Source organism: Ammospiza caudacuta, chromosome 23 (assembly GCF_027887145.1).
Source record: "Ammospiza caudacuta isolate bAmmCau1 chromosome 23, bAmmCau1.pri, whole genome shotgun sequence".
Classification (NCBI taxonomy): Eukaryota; Metazoa; Chordata; class Aves; order Passeriformes; family Passerellidae; genus Ammospiza; species Ammospiza caudacuta.
Genome location: NC_080615.1, coordinates 1344562 through 1359928, shown reverse-complemented (window position 1 = coordinate 1359928; position 15367 = coordinate 1344562).

The window sequence follows — 15367 nt, the reverse complement described above, 5'->3', positions numbered from 1 at the left end:
CTTCCCCCAGAAACATTGGTATATGGGATGTTGTGTGTCAGATACTGTGTGAAAAACGCCAATCACTTGTTTTTAAAATTTTCAAATTTTAATAGTAATTAAATTGTTATAAAAAGATTAATATAATTAGGATAATAAAAATTTGGACAATTAAGTTTTAGGACAATATGAGACAAGAAGAACAAAGAGTTATGGATGTCCAAGTACCTTTTTCTGGGCAAAATAAGCCCGAGAAAGGACACAGGTTAACAGAAGATTAACCCTTAAAAACAATAACCTGTTGCATATTCATACCCCTCATACATGATGCATAAATTCCATTCAAACACCGGATTCTATCTGGTCAGAGTCAGCTTCTTCCTCTGAATCCTGACGGCGTCTTCATGGCTGAGCAGGCAAGAAGAAGTTCGTTTCTTCTGATAAGAGAGCAATAAATTCTCTTTATCTGAAAGATTTAGGTCTCCTGTGGCTGCTATCTCACTGTGAGTCCTCTCTTTAAAAAAGTATCTTACATAGCATAGTTTCTATTTTAACATTATGTTATAACCTAAAACTAGATTTAAAACACTACTTAAGAAAATTAGTACAACATAACTTTCTAACGCAACACATATAATATTCATTTTAATATTTGTTAAAAGCCAGTCATACAATATGCGTTTTTCACACAGGGAATGCAGGCCCTGGAGGCATCTCCTGAAGCTGGCACAGCCCCAGCAGACGGCATCGGTGAGGAGGGAGCTGCTGGGGGGCAGTTTGGAATAACTTTGCTGTCCTAGGGTGACGTTAGGACGCTTGTATCCCCAGCTGTCTGTTCTGTTCATGCTGGATATTATGTTCTGTGCTTTCAAGACTGGCTCTGAAGAGCGAAGTTTTGTTTTGGTTTTGCTCTCAGCCACTCCCCCATTGCTGGCGGGACACAGAGACAGGGCAGTACATGGTGCTGCTTTTGCTTTTTGCTTGGCTTTTTGCTTTGCTCTTGCTTCTGCTTTGCTCCTGCTTTGCTCTTGCTTTTGCTTCTGCTCATTAATTAGTTTAGCTAAGCAGTCCGAATTTTTCCCTGGACTATTTCTCCTTTCCTTTTTTTTGGAACCACTCAAACCTGCTCTGGACTGGGACCTGGGAAACACCAAGAGTTTGCACCTTGTGGCTGCAGCAGCTGCCCCAGCACTGGAGGGACTGATAACAGAGCGACCACCCCCAAGAGAGGCTTTCTGAAGTTGTCATCTTTTTCAGACTGGTGAAAGAGTGATGTCACCCTGTATTGTTCATTTTATGTGCTGGGGGTGCTGTGCCTATTAAATAAACAGGTTCTTTCCACTTCTCTCCAGGGAATCCTTCCTGACCTGGTTGTGGGGAGGGGCAATGTGGGTTTGCTTTCTGGAGGGGCCCCTTTGGAGGTTTTCTCCCAAATTTGCCCTAAACCAGGACAAAATTTGGTGCCTAACGCGTGAGGCTTGAAAGAGAGTGGAAAAAACCCTGGTCTGAGTGCATTTTGGTTGCCATTACTCTGCGTTGGTATAAAGCAGTTAATGGCCATGTTTTTTAAATTCATAATGTCTCTTGGGGTGGAGGCTTGCATGCATTTCTGGTCCCCAGGTGCAGAGGATCATTAACGGGACATCACACCATGATCAATATGATCAAGTGAAGCCAATTTATTACAAAAAACAATCTATATTTATACTGTTCTCTACTGTTCAAACTTCAAGCTAATACATGATTGGTTAAGTCCTTTTTACACACAAATTTTGATATTTCATTTAATTTTAGTTAGTCTTTCTTCTTCATGTATGTCACTGTCCTTTTCTTGTCTGCCTTTGCATCCTGAACCGTCTGCTCCTGAATGTGTTCTCCTTCTTTTGTGTCCTTCAAGGGCATGGTGACCTTATTCAGTTTCTATGAAGGCTGCATTGTGCATATGTTGCATAGTCCATTGTCCTGCAAAAAACCCTCAACACTCCTCCCAATGCTTTCTGGTCATTCAAGTGCCCTTCAGCTGACTGGTTTCATGCTTTGAGCTTCAGGGAATTGCCCAATCTTTCTGAAGCTCAAATAAATATCATATTAGTCAACATCTTAATTGTTTGTATATCTCAGAGAATTACCTTTTCTTTTGTCTTTGTCTAAAACTGTTGCTGTACAGAAATCTCTGGGGGATGGTGGACACGTCCGATGCTGCTGGGACATCCCAGAGCACTTGGACCTTGGCTCTGCACAGGAGAGCTCTTCATCCCCTTTCTCTCTTTTCCTCCCTCTGGGCATGGAGGGAGCTCCTGACTTCAGCGTGTGACTCGTGTGTGCAAAGAGCAAATCTGGGCAGAATCGGGGCAGGGAGGGTTTGGGGAGACCTTGGGATCTGTGCTGGGCACAGAAGATGTTTTCCATTGCTCTGAGGCTGTCTGCTGTGGAAAGTGGATTTAATATCCAGCAGAGGGATGACTTCTGCATTTGATGGAGCTGTGCCTTCCCTTGGCTTTGTTGGCTGACAATAAATGAACATCCCTCTGTGTCTCGGGCAGCTCCTCCTCAAGGAAAGCAGGTGGGAGTTGGAGCCAAGGAGCTGAAAGCTGCAGGTGCAGCCTGGGCTGGAGGGAGCTCAGATTTGCACAAGGCTGCTCTGAGTGCCAGGGCTTGGGTGGGGGAAATGGTGGGGTGGGGGTAGGGACAGAGTCTGATTGATTGTCATCCATGAGGGGTCTTGATTTTTATCTCTATACAAACTGCATGAGGGGGTACTTGGATTCAGTGTCAATTGGAGATTGCACATATCAATTTATCAACAGGGAAAAAAACCTAAATGGGACCTAAGAAATCTTTTCTCACTGTTTTTTAAATAAAATATATTCCATTTGAATGCATTTCTGAAATCTGCCCGATTAACCACAAAAGATTTGAAAACCTAAATCAAATTATTCCCAGAGGCTTGGCTTGTTAAGTTGTTCTGAATGTCAATGAGCCCTGGGACACTGAATTCCTGCACTGAAGAGCTGAAGGCTGAACAAGCCCCTGGAGCAGGAAAATTCAGCAGCAGCCTCCAAGGTGCTGAGGATGTCAGCAGCCCCCACTGAGGCCATCCCTGCCCAGAGACCGTGGGGGAATGGGCAGACAAGGAGAGCGTCCCTGGGGCTGGGGCAGCACAACTCAGAGGCACCAGCGGCTCCAGCTGGGATATGCAGTGTGGAATGTGGCTGGGAAAGCCCTGCCTGGGCTGGGCCAAGCAGGACACACAAGCCCTGACTCCCATTCCCCAAAAAACTCTCTCAAGGAGACATTTAAAAGGAATTACAATTGTTTGTGTCCTCTGAGTAGGATGTACTGGAGAAATACCAGCAAGAGATTTTCAGGGCCCCAAAACAACAAAACAGACTTTGCTGGTAACTTCACAAAACGAGAGAAATTTTAGCTACTGGTTTAAAACGACATTCAATCAACACAGAACACTTCTTAAAGCACTGACTTGACCCATTCAACTTCACAAACTCTAAGTTATTTGAATTTTACATTACTCAAATTTACAAAAGGACAGAAATAGAAGGAAATGACAGAAAGAGGGAAAGGCAAAAAAATACAGAGGAGCACAAACAGAGGTACCAACTCCTGGATTCCAGCACATTTCAGATGGAAATTCCAAGAGGAGGTAGGGTCAAGATGTGTGCTTGCCTTGTGGTCAGCCTTCAATACCCCTTGGTCTCCCTGGGCCCTTCCCCCAGGTGGGCCTTGGGCTCATTTGTTCCCTCAGGAGCTGGGCTGGGGCTGCAGAGGTGGCTGTGGAGCATTGCCTGTGCTGTGCCAGGGACTGGCAGACACCGCTGGGCTGGGATAGAGGCTCTGGGGGGATTGGGGTTCCAGGGCTGGGCAGGGCTGGGGTTCCAGGGCTGGGCAGGGCTGGACCTGCCCCTTCCTCCCCCCCCGTCCCTGACAAAATGTTTTCAGCCAACAATCTCCTCCAGTCTGTCACAATGGACAATGTTGGAGGTGAAATCCCAATCTCGGCCATGGGCACCGGGACTAGAAGGACAGTTCTTTCCCAAAGTTAGGAAAGCACAGAGCCTTCCCCAAAGTTTTGGGGACAGATGAAAGGTGACCCTTGTGAAACCATTACCAGCCAGATTTGTCCTGACAATCTTCCTATTGGAACAATCTCTGGATATATGGGATTTTGGAGGTGAAATCCCAATTCTGGCCATGGGTGTCTGGAGGAGAAGGCCAGTTCTTTTCCATGAGAAGGAAAGCACAGAGCCCCAGTGTTTCAATAGCAGATGAGGAGACTCTCAATGTGCCAAGGTCAGCTGGACCAGTCAGGCACAATCGCCTGTTGATTACAAGAAGACCTGCAGTGTCACAGAGGTCCCTATGTTTCATAAGGCCCAGTGGTGTCACAATGGTCCCACCGAATCCATGAGGCTTTGCAGTGTCACAATGGTCTCCGTAGCTCTCCAGGCCCCACAATATCACGTGACTCCTCTGTTCCATGAGCCCTGAAATGTCACAATGGCCCTTTGGACCCTGGGGGTTTGTAGTGTCACAATGTTCTCCTTTGGGTCAACAGTGTCACAAGGGACCAATTATGACACGAGGCCCCACAGTGTCACAATGGTTGGTTCCATGCAGCCCTGCAGTGTCACAAAGGCCTCTTGGTTTCCCAAGGCCCCACAGTATCACAATGGTCCTCTTGGTTCTGTAAGGAACCCCAGGGTCACAATTGTCTCACTGGTTCCATGAGGCTCCATAGAGTCACGGTGGACCCTTGGTTTGATGGGGCCTGCCAGTGTCACAATGATCCCTACATTCATGGAGCCACACACTATCACTACAATTCCCTTGTTCCATGAGGCTCAGCAATGTCACAGTGCTCTCCATGATTCCATGAGGCCCCACAGGGTCACAATGGTCCCTTGGTCTCACAGGGCCCCACAGTGTCACAATGGTCCCTTGGTTCCATGGCCCTGTGCTGCTGCATTCTCCCCTCCCCTTCTCAGGCTGCCCTGCCAGCTGAGAAATGCTCCCTGGGGCTCGGCCTTGGCCAACAGCCCCTGGGCTCAGCTCCTCTGCCGCTCATCACAAACACTGTCTGCTCCAGGCACTGCTGCTGCCCAACCAGCTCCTGGTTCCTTTAGCAGCAGCCCTGGGAACGGTTTCTGTTCCCTCAGTGGCACAACATCCCTGTTCTCACACTGCCAAAGAAAGCTGTTGGTGCCACAGGCAGCCAGGATGAGCCATTGCTGGGACTGAAGCCCCTCTCTTGGGGCCCTGCAAACAGCGCTCCAAAAGGAGCCCTTGGAGCTCTCCTGGGCCAGCCACTCCCTCTGAGTGGGGCCTCTCCCAGCCGGGAACTCTCCCGTTTGCTGCACTCGGGGATCCTGAACAACGATGGAGCCTGGGCCGATCCCCCCACTCCTCCAGGCTCAACCCTTCACCCGCTGGGGAGATGCCAAAGGATCCACAGTGAGCATTGCCTGCCCTCAGGGGAATTGCTCACAGGTGCCTTGCACTGACTCTTGGTGTCTGTGTGCACACAGGAGTGTCTGTGCTGGGGAAATGTGGCAGAAATGCTGCTCTCGGAGGGTCTTGAGTGCCTTGGATAGCTGAGTCAGTCAGGCCTGTAAGTGAGGTTAAGTCATGAGGTCTAAGCTAAGTCAAATGCTTCTAAGAGTTGTTCTTTTGCTACATTATGTTAAATATAACTTATAAGCTAAGTTGAATATTGTTAAGTTTTATTCCTCTGTTAAATTTCTAACATAGGTTTTAAGTTAGGTTAAATACTGTTAAGTGCTGTTCTTTTGCTAAATTGTGTAGTTGACTGTTTCAGTTAAAATTAAGGTATGAGATAAATCCTGTTAAGATGGAGCCCTGTTAAGCTTTTAGGCCATATTCCTTTTATCCTTGCCCTCACTGTCCTTGTGTCTCACACACACACAGGGACTGTTCTCGGTTCATTTCTGGTTTGATTGCCTGGATTCTGTTTGGTTTTGTTGTTGCTTTGTTTCCTTGGTGTGCCTGAAGTGTCCCCTCAGGAGCAGAGTGACTCTTGGCAAGGAACTTTGTGCTGCTTGAAATAAACAGGGCCAGGAGACTTCTTCTCCTTTTTAATGCCTTTACTATAAGTGATCAGCTCAGGATTGGGCGGCTCGGTGGGGCTGCAGTCCCCGTCGTCTCTCCCAGGGCGACTCAGAGGATGAGGACGACATGCGCAGCTTTGTCCACCCGGGGCAGAGCTGGGGGTCTGGTCCTCGTGGGAGCCTTTGGGGCATCAACACCCTCCGATGTTGGATTGGTCTCAGTCTCACTTCCTCCCAGACCCGGCCCGGGGGCTCTCGAACGCAGGGTGAGGAACAGCGAAGGTTTTCAGCATCTCTGCAGGCCCAGCATGTTAGCGTTCAAAAACACGTAATCACGGGGGATTATATGCGGTGCCTTTTATTAAGAGCTCTGGGAATCGGGGTATATTCGACCCAAATCTGACTCCGACCATACATCCGAAATGATCATGTTTTATACTCTATCGTTACATAACTTTCATGTTAATTATTAAACTTATATTGTTCTATTGTATACATAAATTTAGCCCCTCTCTGAATTTCCAACATAGTTTCTCACTATTCTTCTTATGGTTATATAATAATTACATTTAATTACTAAACAATCATCATATCTAACAATTATATAATTTATCATACTGCTTACGCAGGTGCAGTTGATCTGGGAAAGCACAAAGCCTAACATTTTAGATTCTATCTTGAACTTTTTCCAGGGTTCCACTATCAAGCACTCCGCTCCTCATGTCCAGACATCACTCCAATCTCTCAACTCTTACATGGCTCGTTGTTTTTGGAGTTTTCTCAGCGCATTCAGAGCAGGGGTCCCACACAGCACGAAATAAACAGGGCCAGGAGACTTCTTCTCCTTTTTAATGCCTTTACTATAAGTGATCAGCTCAGGATTGGGCGGCTCGGCGGGGCTGCAGTCCCCGTCGTCTCTCCCAGGGCGACTCAGAGGATGAGGACGACATGCGCAGCTTTGTCCACCCGGGGCAGAGCTGGGGGTCCGCTCCTCGTGGGAGCCTTTGGGGCATCAACACCCTCCGATGTTGGATTGGTCTCAGTCTCACTTCCTCCCAGACCCGGCCCGGGGGCTCTCGAACGCAGGGTGAGGAACAACGAAGGTTTTCAGCATCTCTGCAGGCCCAGCACTCCGCTCCTCTCATCCAGGCATCACTCCAATCTCTCAACTCTGAGCTGGCTCGTTGTTTTTGGGGTTTTCTCAGCGCATTCGGAGCAGGGGTCCCACACAGCATGCTGGTCCTTGGAGTATTTTGCACATCCCTCCCCTGCAAAGTCTCTTCTCCTCGCTGTTCGGGAGGTCCCCACCCTTCACTGTCTCAGAGCGGGGCCATTACCTGGCCCCAGCCAGGGCTTTCACTGATACAAAAACAACCATTAACAACAGCGACCCGTAACTACCATAACACAGGCAGAACCCCAGCAGCAACAGTGGGAACCTTTGTCTCACAGGAAAAATCAACAGAATTTTTGTTCATAACAGTCCCCCCTCTTTCTCTTTGATCGAGCTTAAATTTTAAGCTCGCATCAACTCACAATTTTTTGATTCGTGGGTTTCCTATTTAATTTCTTGAATCGACTGTAAATTTCTTGTGCACTTTGGTAATCACGGTTACTTAACTTTGTCGCTTTCCTTGGTTTCTTTAGGTTGGTCTGCACGGCAAATGCTGTTTTAGTGAAACAGATAAATAAGCACAGTAAAAAGAGCAATCCCCCAAGTACACACAGTGAGGAAAACTACTCTTTCCCACACATCCTTTTTGAAAATCTCCAGGTTCTCCCACCAACTGAAATCAAGTGTTTTGGGTCCAAAAATGAGAAACTTGTAACAAAAAAAAAAAAAAAAGGGGGGGGAATTTGGGTCCAAAACGGGAAATTTGGGACTAAAAAGGGAAATTTGGGTTCAAAAATGGAGAATTTTGGGCCAAGAATAGAGAATTTGGGCTGAAAATGGGAGAATTGGGTCCAAAAAAGGGAAATTTGTACCAAAAAAGGAGAATTTGGGTCTAAAAGGGGAATTTGGGTGCTCAGGTGGGAAGATTGGGCTCCAAAAGAGAAATTTGGGCTGAAAAAAAGGGAAAATTTGGGCTCAAAAAGGAGAATTTGGGTCTAAAAGGGGAATTTGGGTGCTCAGGTGAGAAGTCTGGATCTAAAAAAGGGGAATTTTAGTCTAAAAAAGGGAAAAATTGGACCAAAGAAGGGGAATTTGGGGCCAAAAAGGGAAATTGGGGACTGAAAAAGGAGAATTTGTGTCAAGGAAGGGAAAGTTTGGGACTAAAAATGGGAATTTGCGTGCTCAGGTGGGAAGTTTGGGGTCAAAAATGGGAATTTGGGGGATTTTGGGTGTCCCAAGGGGGGAATTTGGGGGATTTTGGAGAATTTGGGGGATTTGGGGTGTCCTGAGGGGGGATTTGGGGGAGTTTGAGGCATTTTGGGGAAGTTTGGGTTTCCTGAGAGGGGAATTTTGGGGGAATTTGGGGGGAATTCATGGGAATTTGGGTGTCCTGAGGAGGAAATCTGGAGGATTTTGGGGGGGATTTGGGGTGTCCTGAGGGATAATTTGGGGGATTTTGGGGAATTTGAGGGAATTTGGGAGGGTTTTGGGGGAATTTGAGGGACTTTGGGTGTCCTGAGGGGAATTTTGGGGGAGTTTGGTGTCTTGGGGGGGGAATTTGGGGAAGAATTTGGGGCATTTTGGGAGAATTTGGGGGATTTGGGGCATCCTGAGGGGGAATTTTGGGGGGAATTTGAGGGAATTTGGGTGTCCTAAGGGGTTTTTTAGTGGGATTCAGGTTGTCCTGAGGAGGGAATTTGGGAAATTTTGGGGAAATTGGGGGAATTTTAGGGAAATTTGGTGGAGTTTATTTATGGGAATTTGGGGGATTTTGGGGGGAATTTGGGCATCCTGAGGGGGAAATTTGGGGCATTTTTGGGGAGTTTGGGTGTTCTGAGGGAGAATTTGAGTGATTTTGGATGTTCTGAGGGGGAGTTTGGGGGGAATTTGGGGATTTTGAGGGATTTCAGGTGTCCTGGAGGGGGGGATTTGGGAGAATTTGGGGGTTCTGAGAGGGAATTTTGGGGGATTTGAGAGGAATTTGGGGGATTTTTGTTGTCCTGCTGGGAGAATTTGGGTTATTTTGGGGAATTTTGAGGATTTTGGGTTTCCTGAGGGGGAATTTTGGGGGAATTTGGGTGTCCTGAGAGGGGAATTTGGGGGAATTTTGAGGGATTTGGGGGATCTGGGGAGAAATTTCGAGGATTTTGAGGGAATTTGTGGAAGTTTGGGAGGAATTTGGGGTATTTGAGGTGTTCTGAGGGGGAATTTGAGGAATTTGGGAGAATTTTGGTGTTCTGAGGGGGAATTTGAGGAATTTGGGAGAATTTTGGTGTTCTGAGAGGGAATTTTGGAGGATTTGGGTGTCCTGAGGGGGGAATTTGGGGAGAATTTGGGGAAATTTGGAGGATTTTGGGTGTCCTGAGGGGGGATTTTGAGGGAATTTGGGAGAAGGAACTTGGAGGAAGTTGAGTGCCCTGAAGGGCAAATTTGGGGAATTTTGGGGCAATTTGAAGGATTTTGGAGGGAATTTGGGGGATTTTTGAGGCATTTTGGGGGTTTTGGGTGTCCAGAGGGAGGAATTTGAGGATTTTGGGGGAAATGGAGACATTTTGGGTGTGCTGAGCATGGATTTTCGAGGCAATTTGGGGGAAATCTGGGGAATTTTTGGTTTCCTGAGGGGGAATTTGAGAGATTTTGGGGGGAATTTATGGGAATTTGGGTGTCCTGAGGGGAAATTTGGGGATTTTGGGGGAATTTGGGATTTTGGGGTGTCCTGAGGGGGAATTTGGGGGATTTTTGGAGGAATTTAGGGGAGAATCTGGGGAATTTTGGAGGATTTTGGATATCCTGAGGGAGAAATTGAGGGAATTTAGAGAATTTGGGGGGGATTTGGGACGAATTTGGGGAATCTTGTGGAGATTTTTTTTTGGATTTTGGGTGTCCTGAGAGGCGAATTTGAGGGGATTTGGGAGAATTCGAGTATTCTGAGAGGGAATTTTGGGGGAATTTGCGGCATTTTTGAGGATTTGGGTGGAATTTGGGTGTCCTGAGGGGGAATTTGGGGAATTTGAGAGGAAATTGGGGCATTTTTGTTCTCCTGAGGGGGAATTTGGGAAAATTTGAAGATTTTGGGTGGAATTGGGGGGATTTTAGGTGTCCGGAGGGGGAATTTCGAGGCATTTTTGGGGAATTTGGGTGTCCTGAGGGGGGAGTTTGGGAGATTTTGGGGAAATTGGGGGATTTGGGGCATTTTGGGGGATTTTAGGTGTCCTTAGAGGGGATTTTGGAGGAATTTGGGGAATTTTGGGGAGATTTTTGTGGATTTTCGGTGTCCTGAGGGGAAATTTGGGGATTTTTGGAGGAATTTGGGGGAGAATCTGGGGAATTTTGGAGGATTTTTGATGTCCTGAGGTGAAATTTGAGGAAATTTAGAGGATTTGGCGAATTTTGAGGGATTTGAGGGAATTTGGAAAATTTGGGGCATCCTGAGGGGGAATTTGGGGGCATTTTGGGGGAGTTTTGGTTTCCTGAGGGAGGAATTTGGGGAAATTTGGAGAATTTGGGGCATTTTGGGTGTCCTGAGAGGGGAATTTGGGGATTTTGGGGGAGTTTGGGTTTCCTGAGGGGGGATTTGAGGGATTTTGGGGAAATTTGGGGAATTTGAGAGGAATTTGGGAGATTTCTGTTGTCCTGAGGGGGAATTTGGGTTACTTTGGAGAATTTTGGGGGAATTTGGGAGTCCTGAGGGGATAATTGGGGAAATTTGGAGGATTTGGGGGGAATTTGGGGCATTTTAGGTGTCCTGAGGGGGAATTTGTGGATTTTGGGGAAATTTGGGGGATCCTGAGGGGGAAATTTGGGAGATTTTGGGGAAACTGGGGCATTTGGGGGAAATTTGGGGCATTTTGGGAGATTTTGGGGTGTCCTGAGGGGAAATTTGGGGATTTTGGGAGAATCTGGGGGATTTTGGGTGTCCTGAGGGGCAGTTTGAGAGATTTTGGGGAGAATTTGAGGGGGAATTAGGGGGATTGGGGGGGGGGGAACTCTGATGGGGGCATCTGGGCGATTTTGGGGGAATTTGAAGGATTTTTGCGGGGAATTTGGGGCATTTGGGGGGAATTTGGGGCATTTTGGGGATCCTGAGGGGGAATTTGGGGCATTTTGGGGGGAATTTGTGGGATTTTGAGTGTCCTGAGGTGGCAGTTTTGGGATTTTGGAGGAATTTTGGCGTGTCCTGAGGGGGGAATTTGGCGGGAAATTTCGGGTGTCCTGAGGAGAGGAATTTGGGGGGGGGGAATTTTAAGGATTTTGGGGGGATTTTGGGGGAGTTTGCTTGTCCTGAGGGGGGATTTGGGATAATTTGTGGGATTTTGTGGGATTTTTTAGGATTCTGTGTAATTTTCCCCTCAGAAAGTGTCCCCGGCCGGGCTCCCCACACGCTCGGCCCACCCCGCCCGCTTCTCCCCCGGTGACAAATTCTCGCGGCACCGCCTGGCCCTGAAACGGAGATTCGGGGTCCTGCCCACCCAGCGGGGCCGGGCCCTGCTCTGAGGGACCCCAAAAACCCCCAAAAAAACCCCAAATACCCCCAAAAACCCCCGGTGGAGGAGATGGAGCTCAGTCACACGCGCTGAGCTGAACTCGATGGGAGGGAGGGGTTAAACAGGGGGAAATTGCGAATATTAAAGGATTTGGGAGCTCGGAGGTGTCTGAGTGTTGGTGGTCAAATAAATTTGGGTTTTTTTCGTTGTTTTGGGGGGTTTTTGGGGTGTGGGAGGGAATTAACGGCGATCTGTGGGGCGCGGGGTGTGATGGGAGTTGGAGGCGCGGATATAATGAGGATCTATGGGGCGCGGGGCATGATGGGAGTTGGAGGCGCGGATATAATGGCGATGTGGGCGCGGGTATAATGGAGCTCAACGGGGGGCGGGGGATGATGGGAGATGTAGGCGCGGGTATAATAGAGCTCTGTAGGGCGTGAGGGATGATGGGAGTTGTATGCGCGGGTATGATAGAGCTCTAAAGGTCTCAGGGGATGATGGGAGTTGTATGCACGGATATAATAGGGATCTAGGGGGCGCGGGGGATGATGGGAGTTGGAAGTGCGGGTATAATGAGCTCTATGGAGCACGGGGCATGATGGGAGTTGGAGGCCTGTGTATAACGGGGCTCTATGGAGCACGGGGGATGATGGGAGATGTAGGCACGGGTATAATAGAGCTCTATGGAGGCCTGTGTATAATGGGGCTCAACGGGGCGCGAGGAATGATGGGAGTTGTATGCACGGGTACAATAGAGCTCTATAGGGCTCAGGGGATGATGGGAGATGTATGCACGGATACAATAGGGATTTATGGGGCGCGGAGGATGATGGGAAATGTAGGCGCTGCTTTATTAGAGCCTCGGTGCATCACAGGAGATGAAGGCTTTGTTTAATGAGGCCGCGGGGCATCATGGGGGATAGAGGCCCTGCTTTAATGGTGCTTAATGGAGCCGCGGGGCACGATGGGAGCTGTAGTCCCAGATGTGCCTGTGACGAGCGCTCGAGGATCCGGGAGGGCACCTGAGAGGACCCTGTGGCCTCGGGGCGCCCTTGGAGGGCACCTGGGGGCGCTCTGAGGGGTCTCCATGGGGCGCGGGACATGTCGGGGTTGGCAGGGCCGGAACTCGGCCATGAGGGGGCTCTGTGGCCGCGGGGGATGACGGGAGATGCAGGCCCGGAAGCGGCGCTCGGAGGCCTCTGTGTGCCCTGGGGTGTTTGGGGGTCCCAGGAGGCGTTTGGGGGTCCCGGGTGAGCTCTGGGGGCAGCCGGGGGTCCCGCAGGGTCTGGGGGCGCCAATGGGGCACGGGAAGGCGATAACGGGCGCTGTGGGGAGCGCGGGGCATGACGGGAGCTGTAGGCCCGGCTCCGTTAGGGTCTATTGGGCCGCGGGGCATGATGGGAGCTGTAGGCTTGGCTCCATTAGTCGTCTATAGGGTTGCGGTGCATGATGGGATTTAGAGGCTAAAAGTTTCTAAAATGGCACCTCCTCCAGGCCTCGCCCCAAGGTCGTGTTCCCGGGCGCTGATTGGTCTCAGCAAGTGACAGGCGGGAGCGTCAGCCATTGGGAGGCGGCGGAGGCGGGAACAGCCCCTTTAACCCTCCAGTGCCTCCCAGTCCCTCCCAGTTCATCTCAGTCCATCCCAGTATCGCTCCCAGTACATCCCAGTTTGCCCCAGTGCCTCCCAGTATCTCCCAGTTCATCCCAGTCTGTCCCAGTACAGCCCCCGTGCCCTTCCAGGCCTTCCCAGTCCATTCTTTGATTACTCCCAGTACATCCCAGTTTTTCCCAGTTTGTCCCAGTATCTCCCAGTCCATCCCAGTCCCTCCCAGTTCATCCCAGTATCACTTCCAGTATGTCCGAGTTTGCCCCAGTCCCCTCCCAGTATGTCCCAGTCCCTCCCAGTCCATCCCAGTATGCCCCAGTTTGTCCCAGTCCCTCCCCTGCCCCTCCTCAGCTCTGCCCCTGCCCCTTCTATGACCACGCCCCTTCTTTCCTTGGCCACGCCCTTTCTTCCATTGGCCCTGCCCCCTCCCAGTTCCCACCCCCATTTCCAGTTCCAGCAGCTGCTCTGGGAAGGTGCGTGGGGCCCCAGTTCATCCCAGTTCATCCCAGTAACTCCCAGTATCTCCCAGTTACTCCCCAATAACTCCCAGTAACCTCCCAGTAACTTCTCAGTAACTCCCAGTTCATCCCAGTAACCCGCCAGTAACTCCCAAAACTCCCAGTTACTCCCCAGTAACTCCCAGTAACTCCCAGTTCATCCCAGTAATTCCCAGTAACCCCCCCAGTGCTCCCCAGTCCATCCCAGTAACTCTCAGTCTATCCCAGTCCCCCCCAGTTTGTCCCAGTTTGTTCCAGTCCTGCCCTGCTCAGGAATCCCAGTGACTCCCCCGGCCCCAGTCCCCACCCAGTATAACCCAGTCCCTCCCAGTATAACCCAGTTCCCTCCCAGTCCCTCCCAGTTCATCCCAGTTCCCCTCCTGTCCCCCCCAGTTTGTCCCAATCCTTTCCCAGTTCCCCCCAGTCCCTCCCAGTCTGTCCCAGTTCCCTCCCAGTATCCCCCAGTTTGTTCCAGTCTGTCCCATTCCCTCCTCCCAGTATCCCTCAATTCCCTCCCAGTGCATCCCCAGTCCCTCCCAGTCCCTCCCAGTATAAACCAGTATCTGCCAGTCCCCTCCCAGTCCCTCCCAGTTTGTCATAATCTCCTCCCAGTATCCCTCAATCCCCTCCCAGTCCCTCCCAGTTTGTCCCTCCAGTCCCCCCTTCATCCATTCCCAGTTCCCCCCAGTCCCTCCCAGTATCCCTCCAGTCTGTCCCTGTTCCCTCCCAGTCCATCCCAATCCCCTCCCAGTTTATCCCAGTTCCCTCCTAGTCCCCTCCCAGTATCCCCCAGTCCCCTCCCAGTATAACCCAGTCCATCCCAAATCCCTCCCAGTTCCCTCCCAGTTTGTCCCAGTAACCCCAAAACCATCCCAGTCCCCTCCCAGTATGACCCAGTGCCCTCCCAGTCCACCCCAGTCCCTCCCAGTTCACCCCAGTTCCATCCCAGTTCCCTCCCAGTATGACCCAGTCCCTCCCAGTGCCCTCCCAGTATAAACCAGTCCCCTCCCAGTTTGTCCCAATGCCCTCCCAGTATAACCCAGTCACTCCCAGTCCCTCCCAGTTCCCCCCAGTCCCACCCAGTTCCCCCCAGTCCCTCCCAGTTTGTCCCAGTTTCTCTCCCAGTATCCCCCAGTTTGTCCCAATCTGTCCCATTCCCTCCTCCCAGTATCCCTCAATTCCTTCCCAGTCCCTCCCAGTATAAACCAGTATCCGCCAGTCTGTTCCAGTTCCCTCCCAGTCCCTCCCAGTCCACCCCAGTTGCTCCCAGTCCATCCCAGTCCCTCCCAGTTCCCTCAGAGGTCACAGAATGGAGCGAGAGCGGCTGCGGGCACTGGTGATACTGGGACAAACTGGGACAAACTGGGACAGACTGGGAGGGAACTGGGATGAACTGGGAGGGAACTGGGAAGGACTGGGAGGGAACTGAGGGAGGATTGGGAGGGACTGGGAGATACTGGTTTATACTGGGAGGGAACTGGGAGGGACTGGGGGAGACGGGGAAACTGGGAGGGACTGGGATTGAACTGGGGTTGAAGTGGGATGGACTGGGATGGAACTGGGTTATACTGGGAGGGAACTGGGATTGAACTGGGAGGAACTGG